This window comes from Peromyscus maniculatus, chromosome 12 (genome assembly GCF_049852395.1).
Source record: "Peromyscus maniculatus bairdii isolate BWxNUB_F1_BW_parent chromosome 12, HU_Pman_BW_mat_3.1, whole genome shotgun sequence".
Classification (NCBI taxonomy): domain Eukaryota; kingdom Metazoa; phylum Chordata; class Mammalia; order Rodentia; family Cricetidae; genus Peromyscus; species Peromyscus maniculatus.
Window position 1 is genome coordinate 76,217,325 of NC_134863.1, and position 19,924 is coordinate 76,237,248.

Consider the following 19,924-nt stretch of genomic DNA (forward strand, 5'->3'; position numbering starts at 1 on the left):
AATTAAAAGCATGGCCTTGACGCAGAAGGACAATAAATCAAACACATGAAATTTTGACTTCATTCTTCATTTTATATTCATTTTACCAGGGTTCTAAAAGAAATTCCCATATTTTAACTACAGTTCATGGAGACACAAAATCTAAATATAGTTTTTATCACTTACTCTGGTTGTTAAAGCATCACAGTTAAATAGTAAAGTCATATGCTAGAAGATGTTGACACTTTTACAGGACTTCTAAGGATGTTATTGATCAGTTAGTGTTTTTGTTTTCCTTTGTTTTGTGGTATTTTTTATTGTTTTTAATATTTTGTCTGGTTATATGTCCCTTAGAAAAACTGTCAGCATCTATAGCAGAGACTTAAATGGAACAATACATTAAAAATAGAATTTGAATCTATTGACTGAAAAGTAATCAGTGTTTTTCTTTTTAAAGGGGAATAAATAGAACATATACAAGATTCAGTTAGAAATTGATCTATGTATCTTGAAAGCTAGGGGAAATACCAGAACCATAATATCCATATATTTTGCAAACACAACCTAGTTATTTGAGTTAGTTCAAGTTCCTGATTTATAGATCATTATAAACAATTGGGCAAAAGCAACAGGCTTCTGGAGCCTCTTCAAAAGGATGATGCAAATAGCAGTGAAAAAATTAATAAGCAACAGATGCCTATATGAGCATTTTGTGCAACTGGCTGTGAGTACAGCGTGTGCTGTTTTGTTCATGTCGTGGTCTTTTCACACATGCACCGTTTATAACTAGACGTATCCTACAAAATTCACAGTCACAAAGAGGCTTGGAACTTATCCAAGGTAGTGTTAACAGAATTAAAAAAGATACACACCCACAGTGGAAAAATGTCTTTTCTCTCAGCTATATATCCCATTTCCTCTTCCCCCCAAAACATACAACTTGTGGAAAAGTACAAAAAAATAAAGTGATGGCTTTCCAGGATTGTTCTTCTGGAATAATTTAATGGGCAAATCAGTTCCATCCAATGGCTCATTTTTTGTTTCAAACTATTTCTGTTTTATGCATTGAGGGGCTTATTTCAGACAGAAAACTTCTGATTGACACTGACTTGGCAATGGCTCCATTCTCTACATACTTCAATGTCTTCCACATCCAGCTACTTATACAGAAGCAGTAAAGAATGAAGATGCAGCTTGGACTGAGAAGATAAGGGGATTGAATGTGCTCATAGCCATCTTTAAAAAAATAAAGACAAGGTGTAGAATTGCCTTGCTCCCTTCCTTTATTGTTATCCCACAGTGGGTGGCTATTTGAGCCATGCCCTGAACCACTGTTCCTAGTGAGGTAGCAGGTAGCTGATACATTTGCCTATGACCTTGAGGTACATGCCACTAGGGCATGAATGCTGAGGACCCCTTAAGACCTGGAATGTACATAAGCTCCCTCTCTTCACTACCTGGTAGTTTTGAATACTGGCATGGACCAGGGCAGAGCTCACCAGAGAACCACATTGGACCATGCTCACCCTTCCAGGATCATGTGACAAATTCCTTTATTCTGTCTTGTGAGACAGAATAATAATAATAATATTAACCCCCAAATAAATTCCTTTGATCATTAAGTAGGATCCATGGATTGATAGCAATATAATCCCATTATTATCCCTTTATTCTTCACTTGTAAATGCAATAAAGGTACAGCAAATGTCTTCTGGGTTCCAGGAACCTGGAATAGATGGTACAAGAGCAAGGATGAGATCCATAGCTTCTGGTTTCATAGACTTGGTGACTTATTGACTAAAAGTTTAAGATTATATTTAAATTAGTTTTGATCCCCAGCTATTGATCTAGTCTAGTTGAATAGTGAATATTGAATAATCATTGAATGTGCTCCTTCAAATAGATAGACCTCATTTACTCCACATACATTTATTCCTATCATGTCTGATCATACCAGAACCATTATTGCGAACACACAGAAAATACAGGAGAAAACTGTTCTCACTGTAACAAACTAAGCAAAAGAGCTATACATATGGCCTTGGAGAGATTACCAGTTTTACCTAATAGAGCTGGTACAGTGTCCATACAGGAAATGGCATTTAATTTCTCTCCTAAGGGACAAATATGCATTTCTTAGCCAGTCAAAAATAAAAATGCTGTTTGTGGAAGCAACAAGATCACATTTTTTTAAAGTATAGACTCTCTCTCTCTCTCTCTCTCTCTTGTCTCTCGCTTTCTCTCTCTCTTGCTTTTTCTCTCTCACTTTCTCTCTTCTCTCTCTCTCTCTCTCTCTCTCTCTCTCTCTCTCTCACACACACACACACACACACACACACACACACACACACACACACACAAAGGTGGGGGATGTACAATCCCTCACAATCAATCATAGCTATAAAATCTGAGAACAGGAGCATTTACTGGTAAGCATTACATCCACTGGGAAACCACTTTCCATGAACATGAATTTATGCTTTTTACTGGTATAGATATTAGAGAAATAGGAAACTAGAAGTTGGGAGAATGAAGTAACAAGAAAAGAAGGGGAAAGGAAATAAAATAGTAGGAGAGAGAAATAGGGGTGTTGATTAAATAAATAAGATTGAGAGAAGCCTTGCAACTGAGTTCCCAACATATGGGTAGAAATATCCCTGGGGCTGAAAGTTGATGTGGAGAGATCACTGAATAATCCTAATTAATCTTATTAATAAAAGCCATTAGTCAGATATGGGGGTAAAAGCTGAAAGATCAGAGAAGCAGGGCAGCAGTCACCAGAGAGTTCTCATCTCTTTCAATCTTCAGACAAAAAGAGCTGAGATCCTGTCTCCAGCCACCTTATATTCCTGTCTCCACCTCCCAGTTGTGCTAGGATCAAAGACATGACCCTCCCAAGTGCTGGAATCAAAGGTGTGAGCCTTCCAAGTGCTGGGATTAAAGGTGTGAGCCTCCCAAGTGTTGGGATTATTAAAGGTGTAAGCCACTACTGCCTGGCCTCTATGGTTAACTAGTGACTAGCTCTGCCCTCTGATCACCAGGCAAACTTTGTCAGAACACAAAATATCACACAACAGATCACTTTGCTGTGCATCCATTATGTTCAGAATTAACACTATTGAGCCTTACACTGTGAAAGAATTAAAGACCACCTGTTTTCTCAGACTGTATGTATTAATATAAGAAATAATACTTTTTAATATTTATTTATTTTATGGATATGAGTGACCTGTCTTCATGCACACCAGAAGAGGAAATCAGATCCCATAACAGATGGTTGTGAGCTCCATGTGGGTGCTGGGAATTGAATTCAGGACCTCTAGAAGAGTAGCCAGTGCTCTTAACCACTGAGCCATTTCTTCAGCCCAAGAAATAACACTTTAAGAAAGTAAATTCAAGTTATTCATAGAAAGGTTCCAAAACTATAAGTGATGTATAGACACAAGGAACCTTTGAAACTGTGTGCTCACAGCATCAAATTTATATTACTAATTTATAAACAATATTTATAATACAGAGAAAGAAGACAATGAAAAGGTGGTTCTGGTGATCACAGATTATAAATGAATATGTACCCAATCTATGTATTGACCCAAAAGAGTGCATAGGTGGCATCAGTATTCTCAATGTATTACGGGCTATTTACATAATTTTATGTCAATAAACATAATCTATACTCAAAAGAATTTTGCTACTGTCAAGATCTAACATCTACAATCTTATTTCTACCCATTGGATTATAAAATTTTCATTTCAAAGCTTTTAGAAATCTATCTTTAAATATAAAAAATGGATAATTCCATTATATTCAGCTAACACCAAATGTATTTGTTTATACTCATAGATATGACCTTAAGAGAGCTGCAGAAGACAAGCTTGGAAAATTGAAACCAAAGAGTTGCAAAGTATATTTGTCACTTAATAAGAAGCCAAGAAAAAAATCTTAGATATGTTTGTATATAAAATAGTAATTGCTTGAATAGGAGACTTGGTTTGCCTTTTTTCTTCTTTTCAGGGTTATTTTCCCCTCCTTGTCTTCTTAAAAATATTGAGAGACATTCTAGAAACATTATGGAAAATTTAACTTTTATTGAGAACACATGTCCTAAGTACCATAGCATGAATCCTCCAATATGGAGGATAATCTACATTTGGACTCCTGCAAAAGCAGGAACTATTTTTAACTACATCTATCTCTTGGTAAGCTAATAGAAATTAGATAATCTTGACAAAAGTTCAAGGTCTCATTTATGAAACATAGTACCAAAAATACTTGCTACACAGAAAGAAAACAGCTACAATCTGGCCTTGCCCAGGAACCATATGTAAGCCATATCCAGTAGCTTCTTGGAGCCTAAAAGGCTCAAAGTCACCCTAGATCAATTAATGCCATGTTGATGTCTTCTCCAAATTCTCTGATTTGTTTCATAACCATGGAACATATGTTAACAGAATGTTTAAAAAGCCTTTTAAAATTAATTTTTAGATTAGTACACAAAGCCATAGATTTCAATGGGCCATTTTTTGAATCTGCTTCGTGATACTTTGTTCTCATTCACTCCCCTCCCCCTCTGACTTCTTTTACACTCCTTTGGTGTCTTCTTTTTGTCCCTTTTCCATTGCTAACTTCACCAAAATTTGTACTAATGTGACTTATTTTTTTAAAATTTTCCCTCATATCTCAGAAAGCAAATAGAATGCAGTGTTCTGATACTTGAACAGTAAAAAAAAAAATGAACATCAAAATTAAGGTGATTTAGGTAAAATTTATTAACAATGATTTCTAAAGGCATGAGTGAAGCCAACAATAGCAACAAAAATAAGAGCAAATTCTTTGGGGATCTGGAGAAGTGGCTCAATCACAAGACTACTTATTGTAAAAGTATGAGTATCTGGTGCATGAGCAGGCTTTTTGGAACCCACTACATATGATGGGACACCTCTCACAGCCTTGAGGCAGGGGGCGGGGCTTGGACTTGCCTTTACTAAATGTATCTCCCCATGGGAGGCCTTATCTTCTTGTAGGAGGAAATGGGTGGTGGGTTGGGAGGGGGAGGCTAGAGGGGTGGGAGGAGGGAAGATCTTTGATTGGTATGTAAAATGAATAAAAAATTCTTAATAAAAAAATATCTAAAAAGTATGTATGAGGACCTGAGTTAAATTTGCAGGTAGATATGAGGCTATAGAAATTGCTCAGAAAGGATAACCAGACTAAAACCCACAGCTCCAAGAAAGCTAGCTAACAAGGAGAACCCTAAGAGGAACACATAGATAGCCAAGCAAAGGAGAAATAAATGAGATCTACGTGAGCAAACTGGGGTAAGGGGGGCACGGTAATGGAGGGCAAGGAATGAGGGATGAGAACATAAGGAAATGTTCGAGCTGGAACAGGGACAGAGTGAAAGAGCAAGGAAAGAGATACCATGATAAATGAAGACATCATGGTAATAGGTAGAAACAGGGTACTAGGAAAGTCCCCAGGAATCCACAGGGATGACCCCACCTTAGATTACTAGGAATAGTCGAGAGGGTGCCTGAACTGATCTACTCTGGTAACCAGATTAGTGAACACCCTAACTGTCATCATAGAGCCTTTATCCAGTTTCTGATGGAAGCAGATGCAGAGATTCACAGACAGGCAACAGGATGAGCTCCAGGAGTCTGATTGAGGAGAGAGAGGAGGGATCCTATAAGCAAGGGACATCGAGATCATGATGGGAAAAGAAATGGCCAGCCAAACTAGTGGAAACCCATGAACTGTGGACCAATAGCTGTGGAGCCCCCATGGGACTGGACTAGCCCTCTGGATAGGCAAGACAGTTGTTTAGCTTGAACTGTTTGGGGAGGGGGCTACACAGGGGGATAGGAATCTGTCCTAGGTGCATGAGTGGGCTTTTTGGAGCCTAGTGCCTAAGGTGTGACACCTTGTACAGCCTTAGTACAGAGGGTAAGGGTTTGGACCTGCCTCAAATGAATGCACCAGGCTTTGCTGACTCTCCATGGCAAAACTCGACGTGGAGGAGTTGTGAATAGGGAGAGGGTTGGGGGAAAGGCTGGGGGTGGTAAGAGGGAGGAGGGGGAATCTGTGGTTGGTGTGTAAAATAAATAGAAAAATTCTTAATAATAATAATAATAATAATAATAATAATAATAATAATAAAGAAATTGCTCAGTTGTTAAGAGTATGTAATGCTTTTCCAGAGAACCTGAGTTCAGCTACTTTCACTCACATCCATGACATAACCACCTCAAGATCCCAAGGATACCTGACTCATACACTCATACACCCATACACATACACACACACACACACACACACACACACACACACACACACACACACGAAAGAAACTTTTCCTTCAAACCTGATAGACAATTAGACATTTTTTGCTGATATTTTAATTTTGTCTCCTCTAAAACTTATGCTCAAATTTAATTGCAGTTTTCAGTAGTATTAATAGTTGAATCTTTAAGAAATGAAGGCAGTATGAGTCCTCTACCCAGATAAGCAGAAACGATGCTGTGAAGAGAGGGTCAGTTGTGGCTCCTCTCCCTTCTGCCTTCTACCATGACCTGACTCATCAACAAAGCCCCGGAAGATGCCAGCTCCTCAGTTTTGGACTTCCCAAGCTCTAAAATGGTTCACTAACTAAATTATAATTGTTGTGATCTACCCCGTATCTAGTATTCTGACATAGCAGCATAAAACGGAGAGAGTTCTCACTTAATGTCTGAGGTACACAGAGATGGATTCTGATAGCAAATGGCAGGAAGAAGCCTTCCACGTGTTTATATGAAGTGAGCAGACATAGCTCTATTCATTACAATCAGTCAGAATGTCCTGTTAGACATGGGTGTGAAAGATACATTGTCATGTTCTTAGCACTTCATTGGAAACACTGCACCAGACTTCCCTGAAGGAAGAATAAACAGAGGAAAGTGTGACAATAACATCACTCTTATAAAGCACCACCAACACAAGATGAAACAGAAGTCCAGGACTGTCCTGAACAGTGCCTACTGTCTTCTCCTGTCCATCAACATTAATTCTATATTGAGACCAGTAAAAAAATCGGGTAAGAGTATTTTCATTTTATATTTAGAATATACATTTTATAGGTTTCATTTTATATTTATATGTATCAGTATCTGTGAGCATAAATTTTAGCCTTCATGGTTGCCAAGGTAAGAGAACTTCTTAGCCAATGGAATGATAGAACCAAGACTCATGGTTTGACTTTCCTAAGTACTTAAAAGGACTGATGAACATTTTAAAATGCTTGCTTAACTGCTAAGGGTACAACTCAGTGGTAGAGGACATGCTTAGAATACACAGATGTTGTGTTCAGTCTCCAGCAACACACACACAGAAGCATAAGTGTGTAGTGGGTAGCCATTCCAGCTTGGATCTGGAAGTTCCAAGCCCCTTTGATACTCTGGCAACTGTCACGCCTACGAGGCAGGGTCAGGGGAGGCGCCTGGGGACCCGAGAGCTGGATGGGCCAGTGCTCTCTCTGTGCCGGACGCTGAACGGTGGAGGTGGACTGTACAGAGCTCCAGAGAACACCGCTGGATTGTGATACACCTTTCCCAGACCCTGCGACCTACCTATTACTTAATTTGCACACATCATGGGTGATTGGCTTAGCTCAGCAAGTCGTCATTAAAACAAAGAGTGACCCAAGGAAGCAAATCTGAAAAGAATATGTACATTTTGTAGAAACTTTCCTTTAGTAAATTTACAACTTAATACACATTGCTTTGGACATAATGAAAATAAATCAATACGTGTGGTCAGATTATTTCCTGCACCAATGATATGTTAGAGAAAAACATGAATTTATCTCTTACTTGCTTTTAGAGTTTCACTGATCCATTTAGCATTATGTGTTTGGTCACATGATTTATGGAACAATTAATTTCATCTAATGTTGAAAATAGATTTAAATTGGTAAATGAATATTAGACAAAAACCTGAAAGAAACCTTTCTTTAAAGATTATTAGCTGAGTCAGCTTCCTTATCTCTTCTTTTTCCATATTTCTCCTGTATACAGCACTTCTACACAAATACTGATAGCAATCCCGGCTGGATACTATAGCTGTCCGAAATCAGAAAACATCTGCAAGACAGCATTTTCAAAATCAGCATTTCCTCCTAGTACTTGAAATTTGTACAAAATCAATAGAAATCTAACATAATACAACTCTGTCCTGCTGAAGCCAATTTTGGTCCCTTCTTAGTGGTTTCGGTCACAGCTACTCCAGGGATTCTGGGACTTCTCAGAGAGCTGCCCTCACAAGTCAAAGATCATCAGCTGCAGATAGATGATAAGCCCTAAGACACAAAGACAGTCCACCAGAGATAGACGTTTCTTCCTTGTTTGAACATCTTTTGAGTGTATCGTCTCATTTTTAATTCATTTCAGGTTTGCAGATTTGCAGACTGACTTCCTGGAGGAAAGGCATGACACTTGAATCACTGGGAACTGATTCACTTCATTTCAAGAAACCCAAAGACCTGGTTGTGAAATGCAATCCTTTCAAAACTGACCTACACTCACAGAATATTTAACACGATCCGTGCACTGATAGTAGCAGTTTTATGTGGACTGTTGCATGCCAATGAAATTTCTCGGATTACCATTTTTAAAGAGTTCTCCCATGTGCGTCAATGGCAAGAGATTCATTTTCCAAACCGGTACCGTTTCCTTGGTGAGTCAGTCTCGCAAAGCTTATATTGCCGTCATTGTTTGTATTACAAAATAACCCTAAAGTGAGAAGAAACACCACATATAGTCTCTAGGAAGTTCCTAGCTGAAAAAGCCATTTCGAGTGCTTTGCCTTCTGAAGTGATGCTTTATATCACCTAGGGCCAACACCGTGCAAACATATAGAATACACTGGATCAGAAAACACAATCATAAAACCCAGGAAAACCCATACATTGGGAAATATTCAGGTGGGTAACAAAGAAAATAAACTTGAACACAATCAGAATTTGGTGTGTTGTGTTTTTCGAATCATGTGGCATTATTTAGCACTCTAGAGGCAGTTTTTCTTTTGTTCATTGTGATTCCTTGAGTGTCAACAGATACTGCTTGGCCTTCTCCACACGCTTAATGCTGAGTTAGTGCTTAGCTTCCAAACCACATACACAAACCATTTTTCCCTTAGGAAGTGCTCATCTGGTGGCTTAATAAAAAGCCTTTAATAGCTGGAAAGAACAATATTGTTTGCTTATTTTCAATGTAGAGCTATTTTAGGCTTATATAAAATACCTCTGGCAGCATCATTCAAAGGATGGATGAAGAAATGAAAGAGTTAGGGATGAAATCACCCCACCACTGTGTAATTCCTGTCTACCTTGTCACTGTGCCACGCAGTGATGCAGAAGATGTAAAAGCGAAATGACAGTAGAGAGTGAAGCACAGGCACAGGTGACCAGCTCTTACAGCATGCCGACTGTTCATCTTAAGGGTGAGTTTCCATTGGACACAATGAACAGCCACCAAACTTTCCTGAGGTAAAGACAATTGACTGATGGTTCTGATCAATTCACATGATTTCTGTAATAGTAGAGCAAGGAACTGAGGGGATGAATCACAGCCATAGCCCCAGTGATGGTGACAGTAATAGTTTCTGAGTGTTCACTATGCTCTGGCCACTCAGCTAAGCACCATGTGCGTCATATCCTTACCTTCACAGCACACCTTTTGTTTTTTACCAGATACAGAAAACGAAGCTTAAGAAAGTCATCCAAATTGACAGGGATAATAGATCATGGAGTCGATAGAAAGAGTCTGTTACCCTCCTTAATTCCAATACCCTGTTCTTAACACACAATGCTATTTCCATATTTGAAAAAAAAGGAAGTTAAATCAGATGACAAGGAAATGTCTTTCAAACTTTGGAGGCCACATCAAAACTCAGAGCAAGATGAATGCTGGGGTTGTGCTCACTTTCTCATCCTTATGCAATCAGGGCCCACAGGATGATGGATGCTACCCACATTCAGGGAAGACCTATCGTCTTCAGGTTATCCTGTCTGAAAACACCCATAAAGACATGCTTGAAGGTACATCTCCTGTGTGGTTTCAATTCCAGATAGGTTGACAATGAAGATTAATCATAGCAAGAACCACTAGGAAAATCAAGAAATTGCAATTTTTAATATCCTAGTTTTCATTCATCTTGACTTCACAATGTTATATCAATGTTATATTATTGTCAATGGGATGTTAAATATTTAAAAGAATATCTACCATTGTTGAAAAGATAACACAATAACAAAACTATATAAACTAGTAAGGTTTGACCAGTGGGGCTTTACATACATAAACTATGACCTTCCTGTCCATAAATGAGTGATAAAGTCATTAAGAATAATCTAACCAAAAATAACTTGGTCCCTACGTTCATCTGACCCAGTGTTTCTCTGCCATTGACTGAGTCACAATTTTGCATGGTTTCAAACATGAATGAAACTTAGGAAGTGTGATGCTTTAAAAGAAAATGGCCCCCAAGGAGAGTGGCACTATTGTTAGAGAAGCCAGAGCCACGGGATACCTGCTGAGGAGAGCTGCTAACAGGGAGTGGAATCAGCCCAAGAGAAAGAAGTGTGTTGCACTCAACAAAGCTGAAAGGGGTTGGAGATCTGAAGAGCTTTTTTATATCTGATATGGGGATACAGAGTTTGGAGTTTGCTCAGCTGGTTTTCAGTCATGCTGTGGTCCAGTATTTCCTTACTATGATCCCTTCCCTACATTTTGGAATGGTAATTTATATCCTGTGTCATTATATGTTGGAAATATGTGATCTGTTGTTTTTTTTTTTTAAAAAAAGGGGATTATAGTTAAGAGATTGCAGGAATCTCAGAAGAGACTTTGAACTTTGGACTTTTAAACATTGTTGACACTGTGATAGATAATGAGGACTTTTAAAGTTGGACTGAATGCATTTTTGCATTATGGTTTGGCTTCAAGCCTTTGAGGGCCAGGGAGTGGAATGTGGTGGTTTGAAAGAAAATGGCAAAACTCTGAAGGGAGTGGCACTATTAGGAGTTGTGGCCTTGTTGAAGAAGGTATGGATTTGTTGGAGGAAGTGTATCACTGTGGGCCTTTGAGAACTCTTTTGCTCAAGCTTTGTTCAGTGTGACAGTCAGTCCACTTTCTGCTGCCTTCTAATCAAGACGTGGCCAGCACCATGTCTGTCTGCATGCTACCACGCTCCCTGCCATGATGATAATGGACTAAAACTCTGAAATGTAAGCTGCCACCTTAATTAAATGCTTTATAAGAGTTGCCATGGTCACGGTGTCTCTTCACAGTCATAGAAACCCTAAGATAGGAGATATTCTTTGATTAAAGAAAACACATATCATCATGTCTTGTGCCCTGGGGGGGCACAATTTCCCCATCAGTGCCATGATTCAAAGCAGATGATATTGGCCCATAGGAGCATCTCTTGTTGATCTTTTTAACCACTGGATTAAGGCATCCAATAGCATAATTTGTTCTATTGCAGCTAAGAAACGTGTTGCCAGTGCTATTGCATTTCCATTTTTAAGATAAGAAGGGCAAGAGGTTGACATTAACCCTGAACTTTATTGAATTAATTCTCTCCTTTCCTTCATTTTAAGAAATTTGCCTCTATGTGATTCCTAACTCCAGATCTTCAGGTATGAATACATATCCTGGAGTAACCGTAGAAATCAGGGAAGTGAAAAGGGCTGATAGCCAGAGTAGAGAGTTTGGGGAGCAATAGAGAGAATAGTTCAGTGCAAGTCATTTGATAGAGTAAATGAGGGAAAGAGCTTCTCTAAATAGGAAAGGGACAGGGAGATAAATAACGATGATAGACACATACATACACACACACACACACACACACACACACACACAAAATTCAGGGTCTACAAGATGATGCAGTGTAGCATGAATCTTAAATAGGTACTTATTAATAAAATCAAACCTGAGGCCAGTTATTGGGGTGAATGCTGGAAGATCAGAGAAGCAGAACAAGCCACAGCTGCCTCACCTCGCCAGTTCCTCAGCTGATCCTGTTTCCTCAGACTGGAAGCCTCTGAGTCCTTATCCAAATGAATCTCAGCTGAACTGCTTCTCGAAAGCCAGAATGCTTAACCAGCTAAAAGGTTCTAGTTTCTGGTCTTCATGCCTTATATACCTTTCTGCTTTCTGCCCTCACTTCCTGGGATTAAAGACTCACTTTCTGGGATTAAAGGTGTGAGTCACCATGCCTGGCTGTTTCCTATGTGGCCTTGAACTCACAGAGATCCAGACGGATTTCTGCCTCTGGAGTGCTAGGATTAAAGGCGTGTGTGCCACCATTTTCTGGCCTCTGTATCAAGTGGCTGTTCTGTTGTCTGACCCCAGATAAGTTTATTAGGGTGCACAATATTTTGGGGAACACAATACCACCACAATGTAGTAGGGAACAAAGTCTGAAAACCTGAGTTCAACCCTGGGCTCCAAACAAAGGAAGGAGAGAACTGACCCCCAGCAGTCACCCTCCTACCTTTTCAGGAGTGCAGTGCCGCACACACTAGGTAAATTAAATGCAATTTTTAAAAATTGAAAACAATCTGTCTTCCTTTCTGTGCAAGCAGTAATTTGGAGAAAAAAATCAACACTTTTTTTTTTTGATACAAAGACACCAGCCAAGAAGAATGACCATAATCCAAGAACATCTTGCCACAGGCTTCCTGGATCCAAGTTGCCCCAAAATTGTCTTCTCTCTTTATACCTCAGTCTCCTAGGTTTATGTCATCCTTTGCTCATGCTGAGGAACCTGACTTTCTAGACTTTTTCAGACTATTGACCAAATAAAGTAGGGAGCTCCAATGAGGGGACATGAGTACTTTATTTTTGAGGTAAAATAGCAAGATCTTACTAGAGGATACAGGGCCTTTCAGTTTCATGTCATTAGAATGCAAACTGAGTTGTTGAAATACCCCATACCCACTTTTTCATTTAAAAAAAAAAAACCTTAAAAAAGTAGATATTCATAGTAATACAGTAACTGCTGAAAACACTTCACCTTTTGCCACCATGTCACTTTGATTCATTGGATTCTTCCCACTTATAATAATACTCATCCCATATTTTCAAATACCAAAATGTTTAGCTCCTGGAGCCCCTTCAGGAAGCTGTAAGTCACTGTGCACTTAGCAGTTTATATCCATTATATTTATTCCACATTTTATTTTTTGTGTGTGTAACAGTTCTATTAGAGTAGACACATGGTTACACAAATAATAACAAGTAAAAGAGTCCATGAAAACACAAGCCACAAATCGTTCTTCAACCCCATTATTTCACATTGAAAGTAACACTCTTGGAAAGAAAATCCCCATTTGCACACAGCAAACAGTGTAATTAGCCTCCACTTTGATTTCCTTGCTGGTGATGCAGCCCTTCTCCTTTCCACGCAAAGCCACACATTGTCATGAATGGATATTTGCATAATGGATTGGAAAAGCACATAATCCAAACATCTGGACTCTTCCACATATGGCTCATTAGCTACAAAAGCCAATGAGAACTCCAAGTTGATGCAATTAAATGTGACTGGAAAAAATACATGCCTCTCACATTTTCAGTTATCCATATGTATATGGTTGGCAGACAATTCAATATAGTCACAGGAATTATGAGAAAGTGAAGCTTTCTATAGCCTGGTCTGTTAACCATCAATGTGCTACTTCCTGGAAACAGGGGGGGGGTGGGGTAAGGGAGCATGAGTAGTTCTGGGCTGCCAGCCACTGCTGCACATTGCCATAGTGAGAGAATATCTAATACATAAATAAATTCAGTCAAGTATCAGGATTTCATGTCTGTTCTGCATGAGGGTCAGGATTGGCTTTGATATAAAAATGGTACAGAATGATAAGAAAAGGGTCTTTATCCAGCTTTTCTTAACTTGCAAGGAGACAAAACAGGTGATTTCTGGTAACTCCTTTTCATCGCTCTCATCTTACACCAGCCTGCAAAGTGTGTGGCCTGCCCAGAGTCAAAGCAAGAACATAGCTCATTAGCCTTAAGGACTGGGCAAGCCTGCCTGGAATGGGAGCCAACAGCTAGGAAAGGCAATGAGCAGCAGGCGCTGGCTCTTCAGCTTTCACTCCTGCTTTTCCAGTGCTGACCTGTGCATCCTAAAGACACAATAGTCCCTCCCTGCCCTGGGATGGCCTTTCCCTTTCACAGCTCAGAGGACAACGGAGTTTTGGAAAAAGGAGGGAAGTGCCTTCTACATGCCTTGCTCAGTAACTGTTACAAAGGAAGAGAATATACTCACCCGCCTTGATTTGGTCTTCTGCTCTGGAAAGAACAGAGAAACAGAATGAGCCACAGCCAACCTCCACCTCGACAACTCCTCAGCTCATTTTGTTTCCTCAGACTGAAAGTCTCCAAGTCCTCACCTGAATAGATCTCAGCTGAACTGCTGCAAAAAGCCTAAAAGGTATGTAAGATGTGAAGACCAGGAACTAGAGGCTTTTCTTCTATCCTAACTCGAGAACCACATTGTCGAAGCTGCCAAGTTCTGCTGCATGGGAGGGCTGTAATATAGCCCCCTCATTTAATTAAATCTTTGTCAGCTTTCTGTTTTTCACTGCCTGAGCTTGGCTATCCTAAAACAGGATCTGTACACCAGGCTAGCCTCAACTCAGAAATCTGCCAGCCTCTTCCTTCTGAGTGCTGGGATTAAAGGCATGCACCACCACACCCAACTCTAAGCTTTTCTTTAATTCTTTTTCACAGGGTTAGAAATTTAGCTGGGCAGGATCTTGGTCTGAGGTCACCACTCCCTTTATTCCATTTCTTAATCTGTTTATCTTCTTGAATACAAGACTTAGCTCCATTCTACTTCCTGGTGCTCCCTTTCTCCTCAAATATTTTTCCTTGTTCTACTTGCTCCTTTTCATTATATGTCTTCATTAGAGTTAACACTATTAGCCACACAACATAGTCTACACTAGGCTGTTTTGTTGCAGGATATTTGATCACAAGAAATCTAAAGATTGTGTTATTTACTGAAAAAAAAAACTGTTTCCACTTGTGTGGCTCACCACTACCATACACCTTTAATCCAAGAGCTTTCTGTTTGAATACTATAAACAGAATTAAATATAATCAACCATAAGTCAAGAGGTAGAGCAAGCAACCGGTTGATAGGAAACATATCATAGAGAGTAAGAGGGAGTCAGGAGGATGGATAGAGAGACACTCAGAAAGTAGAAGGAGGGACACTGAGTTTGAGGAGTCGTTTAAGACAGTGTAGGAGAAAGGCTTTTTCTGGGATTTTGGTGGAGGAGGAAGCAGTTACATGTTTTCTCTGCCTCTCTGAACTAGCATGCTTTCACCCTAGAATCTATCTCCTTAGTCTTTATTGGTAAAATTGAACTATAGAAACTTAGTCAAAAACATTTGGTATCCAATGTGGGGCACAACCACAGGGACAGAGAAATCACAACAGCTGTAGAAAAACTGAGAAGTCATCAGATTTGTTAGACATCCACGAAGTCCTCAATGAGAGAGTTAAGTAATATTAAAAGAAAAAATCTGTCCCATGTTAAGGATGGGAAATGTCATAATGCTGGGCATTAGGACCACAGATACTGCTAATTTATATGGCTTAAAAATAGAAGCAGAAAATGAAAAAATAAATGACTTAACTGAAACTGAAATAATATAGATTATAATTATTATCAGTCTGGTAATTCATCTTTTACCTTTAATAGCCATAGTGGTATTTTGTGGCAAATATGAAAAGTGGAATGACAAGACACAAGCCTTAGAAAGACTTGTAAATGAAAGTAAGAAAAATACACAGACACAGACAGAGGAAATTAGGCAAGAACCTACCATGTCACTGCATGATGTAAATGAAGAGAGGCAGTCCAAGGTTGTTAAAAAAAAAAAGCCTTAATTTATCCAGTTAATATACAAGAACTACTAGCAGGCTATAGACATCCCCAAGGTCATCAAGAAGTTAAATGGAATCCATTAAAAATATTAGACTTGAAAATATTTAAGGAAGCAATTATTTTATATAGTATGCATTCACCCTACATGAAGTACATATTAAATTCATGGCCAACTCAGGACAAAGTTATTCCCCAAAACTGGAAAGATTTGGCAACAGCAACATTAGAGCAGCTCTTCATTTACAATGGCAAACACGATAGGAAAATAGGAAGCTGGGACCATAGAACAACACAACAGGGCTAGAGGTATTAATATTTCCCAAGATCAGTTGCGAGGAGAGGCCAATATGTTAAGTTGCAAAAGCAGCTTGAATTTGATGATCACACCTTGGTGCTATGTTGTTTAGCAGCTTTAAATGCTTGGGACAAGGTTGAAGAATCAGAAAAGAGGTCTGAGTCATTTACTGAAATTATATAAGGCCCAAAAGAAGAATCACTGATTTTTTTTTTTGGCTGAGATTGACTTCATCTATAAATAGAATGGTATCAGATTCAGAAATCAAATATTAATCAAATATTTGGCTTTTGAAAATACTAATTAGAATGCAAAGGGGTGATTAGGCTTTTAAAGTCAAGATCAGAACCAATAGATGAATAAATAAATAAATAAATGAATGAATGAATGAATGAATGAATGAATGAAAATATGGCTGATATTGCATCTCATGTTTATGATGTTACTCTGATAGGAGAAGTAGTTTCTAACAGTATTAAGAAAAATCAAAATGTCAAATGTTTTAATTGTGGTAAGCAAGGTCATTTGAATGTCTTGTAGGCAAGACATTCCTATAAACTGTCCTTTCTAGAGATAATCCAAACGGAAGGACCCAGGCTTCTGGAGTATACAGAAGATGTGGCAAAGGCCAGCATTAGACTAATGGATACAGATCAACAAGGGACAGGCAAGGTACCCCTTTGCCATTGGGAAACATCCCAAAGGATCTCTCACAGGCCCCCAATAACAAATTTGATTCAACCATTCTCTTTCAACATCAGAGAAACTCATCCACAAGGCAATTAAAACATTTAATGTCTGTTGTTAAAAACAACACTGCTATGGGTGTTATCAAGGTCATAACAGCTCCATCAGATAAAAAATCAAGAGAGACCAAAAAAAAAAAAAAAAAAAAAAACCAAGTATTTTGGCAAACTGTAAAAATTTGTAATTTGTAAAAAAAAAAAAAAAAAAAAAAAAAAAAAAAAAAAAAGAAATTGTAAAAATACAAATGAATGGCATTGCAACTGAAAGTTTAATGGATACAGGAGCATATGCAACAATAATTTCACCAAAATCTTGGCATCCAGATTAGCCTATTCAGGAGGTAAATATATAGCTTCTAGGAACTGGAACTTTATCTCAGAAAATTCAAGAAGGGTTGAGTGTATAGGGCCAGAAAGACAAATAATAAAATTAAAGCCATATGTGGCTAATATAGCCATGAATCTGGGGATGTGATTTGTTGCAGCAATGGAAAAACACAGATTAAAATTCCTCTAATCTCAGAAACAAATCATCAAATAATGCTTCTAAGAAAACTATTAAAAGGTATTATGAAGAACAGTCACAGACCATTCAGGTTGTACATAAGCAGGACACAGCAGCTATTGATCTTTCAAAGGTAGTAACAGCCCTATCTTCAAAATGGTTAACTGACTCACAGTTCATGTGTTTCCACTAGTTTGACTAGTTGTCTCTGTACTTTTTCCAATCATGGTCTTGATATCTCTTGCTCATATGATCCCTCCTGTCTCTCATCAATTGGATCCCTGGAGCTCCACCTGGGGCTTGGCCATGGATCTCTGCATCTGCTTCCATCAGTCACTGGATGAGGGTTCTATCATGACATTTAGGCCATCCAATGACCAGAGGAGGTCAGTTGGATTTAAATAATAACTTCTGGTATGCTAGAATATTCATAGATGATAATTTATTGTATATTTAGGAAACAAAAAAAAGAGTTTTGAATGCTTTCCACCATAGAAGAATGATAAATGTCTGAGAAAATGGATAAATAGACCATGACTTAAACATTAGGTAATGATTACATGCATTAAAACATCACATGACACATACTAAATATGTATGTTAAATATTTAATGTCAGTCAATATATTTAGAAAAATGAATAAAACATAGGTTAAAATGCAAAAAAAAAAAAATGGTTAACTGACAAACCTGTCTGGGTGGAACAATGGTCTTTGACACCAGAAAAATTATACACACTAGAACAATTAGTATAGGTGCAGCTAAATGTTCAACATATTGAAGATTAGATCATCCTTGAAATTCTCCTATATTTGTCATTTAAAAATAATCTGGAAAATGCAAGTGTTAACAGACTTAAGAGCCATAAATGAGGTGATTCAGTCAATGGGCACTTGACAGTCTGCAATTCCCTTGCCTTCTTTATTACTTAACAGATGGGTTATTATAGTGATTGATTTAAAAGACTGCTTTTTTATTATACCTTTACAAGAACAGGATAAAGAAAAAAATTGCCTTCACAGTGCCTACTTATAATACTCAATCTGTTAAAAGGTATAAGTGGAGAGTTTTTCCACAAAGAATGTTAAACAATCCCACCTTGTATCAATATTTTGTACAACAACTGGAGGCAGAGGCAGGCATATCTTTGTGAGTTCGAGGCCAGCCTGGGCTACCAAGTGAGTTCCAGGAAAGGCGCAAAGCTACACAGAGAAACCCTGTCTCGAAAAACCAAAAAAAAAAAAAAAAAAATTGTAAACAGTTTCCTCAATCCAAAATGTATCATTATATGAATGATATCTTACTGACTGATTCAGATACAGATACCTCAGGAAAAAAAAAGTCTGATAAATTAAAAAGAATTTTGCCTTGCTGAGGATAGCAAATTGCTCCTGAAAAAAAAATACAAAGAGGAGATTCTATTACTTATCTTGGATATAAGATAGGTTTACAGAAAATTCAACCACAGATAAATAAGAATCAGGAAATATCAATTATAAGTTCTTAATGATTTTCAAAAATTGCTGGGATATATTAATTGGCTGTGGCCCACAATTGGTTAACTATGCAAGAGCTAAGTAATTTATTTCAAACCTTACAAGATAATAAGGACTCAAATTACAAGATAATAAGGACCCAAGAAAATTATCAGCTGAAGCTGATAATTGGCTTTGGTAGAAAAAAAATTATAGGATGTACATGTGGATCTCTTGGATCCACCACTTGATTGAATTTTAGCTATTTTGCCTTTACTCATAGTCCCATAAGAATTTTTATGCAGAGAGAAAATAATATCTTAAAATTGATATTTTTAGCACATGAACAAAGTAAAAAGTTAAAGACCTATGTAGAAAAGGTTTCTGAACTGATTCTGAAAGGAAAAATGAAACTTTGCCAATTAACAGAAATAGTCAGCAGAAATTGTGGTACCTTTTACTAATGCTGAAATAGTCTCATTACTGACAGAAAGTGAACATTGGCAAAGAGCTTGCAGTATTATTTTGGGGGGGAGGGGGAGAGATTAGCAACATTTATTCCAAAAGCAAAAGATATCAGTTTATAAAAAGACCTAATTGGATTCTCCCTCATATAGTAAAAGGGACACCAATTTCTGGAGCTCTTACATTTTATACTGATGCAAATAAATCAGAACAAGTGGGTTATAAGTCAGGAAAAATAAGTAAAGTGGCTCAAAGCCTTTATGATTCAGTTCAAAACTCAGAGCTGTATACCATTCTTATGGTATTATAGATTTTCCTGGATCTCTTAATATAGTTACTGACTCTCAGTATACAGAAAGTGTTGTTTTACATATTGAAACTGCAGAACTTAGCTCAAATAATTCAGAATTAACTTTGCTATTTATTAAACTACAAGTAATCAGAAATAGAAATTACCCATTGTATGTAATATGTATCAGATCCCATATGGGTCTACCAGGCCCTCTAGCATAAGGT